Source organism: Gavialis gangeticus, unplaced genomic scaffold (genome assembly GCF_001723915.1).
Source record: "Gavialis gangeticus isolate Ggan-Ray unplaced genomic scaffold, GavGan_comp1, whole genome shotgun sequence".
Classification (NCBI taxonomy): Eukaryota; Metazoa; Chordata; order Crocodylia; family Gavialidae; genus Gavialis; species Gavialis gangeticus.
The window spans coordinates 8820031-8822863 of NW_017728980.1; positions in this window are offsets into that span (position 1 = coordinate 8820031).

Here is a 2833-nt window from a genome sequence, read left to right on the forward strand (position 1 = left end):
AAAAAAAAAAAAAAAAAAAAAAAAACCTACCCTGGACCTTAAATGAATCCACAGTTGACAAAGACAACTAGGTAAAAGGAGCTGAATGACAGACCTGCTGGTGTTGGAGCCCTACCCCTCTGCCTGAGGAACCAGGAGATGCTGCTTGGATAACTCAGACTCGCAGAGCCCCAGAGCAGAGGTGAGGGGCACCTGTACGTAAAGGAGTGCTTGGCTCCGTAGCAAGCCAGGACCCCTCAGGGAAACAAGGAGTCATTAAATTAGTCTTCGACCATAACACACTGTGTGGGGCCTGCCCAGGCATCCGAGGGGATGGGGTGGAAAGACAGAAAGCTCTCAAAGAGCAGAAGGCAAGGCCCATCTGACTGAGAAGCCCTCTACTTCTCCTCAATGCTCAGTGATGCATTTTTGACTACGGAAAGGGAAAGAGTTGCTGCAATCCTGGTTTCAACATCCTGTGCCTTTAAACAGAAACCTGCCCCGCTGCTTCCTTGCAGAGATAGGTAACCCCTCAGGGTTCAATTCAGATACAGGGCAACCTAAAGGAGTCAGAGGCGCTGGGGCCCTTCAGACAGATTTTATTTCTACTCTTAGCTGCATGACACACTTAGCCCTTGATTATGCTCCAGAAAACCATCAGACTTTCAGTCCAGTAGTTAAGCTTCGGGTTATCTCTGCTATCAAGGCAGGGCTTTGCGGGATGCATGTGGCACCTATGAGAAGCCAATTTATAGCTTCATAGAAGAGCATTAGCCCACGAAAGCAGGCTTGGATGCTCCTCACCTGGCACTGCATGGGAGAGACAGCACGTTCCCACGTGGCTGGGGGACTGGGGAGGACAGAAGCTCATAGACTGAGGTTCTCCACTTAGCGTAGTTCCTTTTAACACTCCTTAAATCCTCCATTTTCATTCATTCAATTCAGTGGTGCACAACGGATCCGCTCTCATGGGCTGGATGAGTGCTGTGGGGCCAGCGTGCAGGCTGGACCAACATGCGGTGCCAGTACACAGGTGCAATCTGCTAAGTCGACTCAGCCGCACCAGTGGATCCAGCTGCAGAACGACCCCACGAACTGGCCCAGCTCCATGGAACAGCACAATCCATGTCCCTGGGCTCCCCGAAGGTCCAGACATGTGGCGGTGGCAGGGGTGTGGCGGCATCGTTAACTGCCACAGCAATTAAATGCTCCCACTGCTCCCCTGCTGCCAAATTTCCAGATGCGCAGGGAGCTCAGAGGGCCAAATGACAAGCTTGGAGCCGGAGATTGAGCACCACGGTTTTCTCTCGTTCCAAACACTCAGTCACATACACATCACAGTAGAGAGGTGCAGCCTAGAGGTCTCCAAGCCCAGGAGCAGTAAACAGTAAACTCTTGAGATCTAATTCAGGCTGGGACACTGACTCGCTCAGCATCCTTGAGTAAGTCACAGGTTCTCTATACTTCAGCTGTAAAATGGGAAAGGCAATGCGAATTACCAGCTTCATGGGGAGGGAAGGGAAGGGGCGTGAGGTGACAAGACCACAGAACTAGCCCTCTGTTTTTATACCTGGCAATTGGCGGCACAAGAAGCAAAGAAGATCATTTTGCTGCCACAGTTTAGGTCAATTAGACTCCTCAGCACCTGGCTTCCTCCACATACCTGTTATTTAAATCCCTTATACCTGTAAACACCGGTGGGCGCCAGCCCGTGCCTGCAAATGCGCAGGTGTTACAAGGGCAGGCAGAGATCAGATCAGCCTGAAACCCCCCCCACTCATCTTAAGTGCAAAGCAGAGCAGCTTAATAATTATATTTCAAACACAACAGGTCCCTTATAACTATCTGCATCAGGAAGAACAAAGGGAGCATTCAAAAAACCAGCCGCCTGGCTAAAGATTTATGCATTTTATTCTTGGCGCACTTTAATTGCACATATAAATTAAAAATGAGCTAATTTTGGACTGTGTAAAGTGGTGGCATTCACCTCGAGAAATTGCAGTTCATCGTCTCATTCCGCTCCAACGGCACGCACGCCCGCCCGGGGAGAGTGCCACGCGCATGGGGCCCTCCGCCGCAGCCACCTCGTGCGCGCCGAACGCCGGCTGTCACCATCCCATTCCGCCTCTGTTGCACACATACATTTTTAAAAAGTTACTGCTGTGCAGTACAGAGTGACATTAATTGAGTGTTAACGAGCTGTCTGATCGGCTTCCCACTGTCCTTATTATGGGACGTCAGGGTCTCAGGGATGTCCCAATTAAATGAAATCAAAGGGTATTTAATATGCAGCAAACTGGTTCCCAGCCACTCGGACAGGTTAACCAGATGTCTCCATTATCTGGGTTCCGATTAAGTGATATTGCTTTGTCCATATTGCGCAGGCCGCTCAGCGCGGAAAGGAGGATGGTACAACCCGAGATGTCCAGGATCTGATTCAGAAAAGCATCTCTGTTGAGGACAGCACTAAAACCACCAGCTTGAATCTGTTGGATGCCTGAGCTTAGCAATGCACTGGAACGGGGCAACAGAGAGAGTGCAAGCGAGAGACAGATCCTAGAACTGGCCATTTTAAGAGGTTTCAAGCTGCGTGCCCACAAGCCACTCCTTGGTTTCAAGGTCATGGCCCGCACTTTCTAGGTATCGGCACTAATAGCCAAATGGAACAAATGAAAAGGAATGCCTAGGACTGAGGAAAGAAACCACAGGAGCAGACTGACTCTTTGTTGAACCAGCCCCCGAGACCACATGGGCCCAATAAAGAAGCCTAAAGTCCTAGCAGGTAATGCAGATATTCCCTTCCCCTGCAGACAACTGGCACATGATCAATAAGCCAGGAAAAAAAAAATCACTG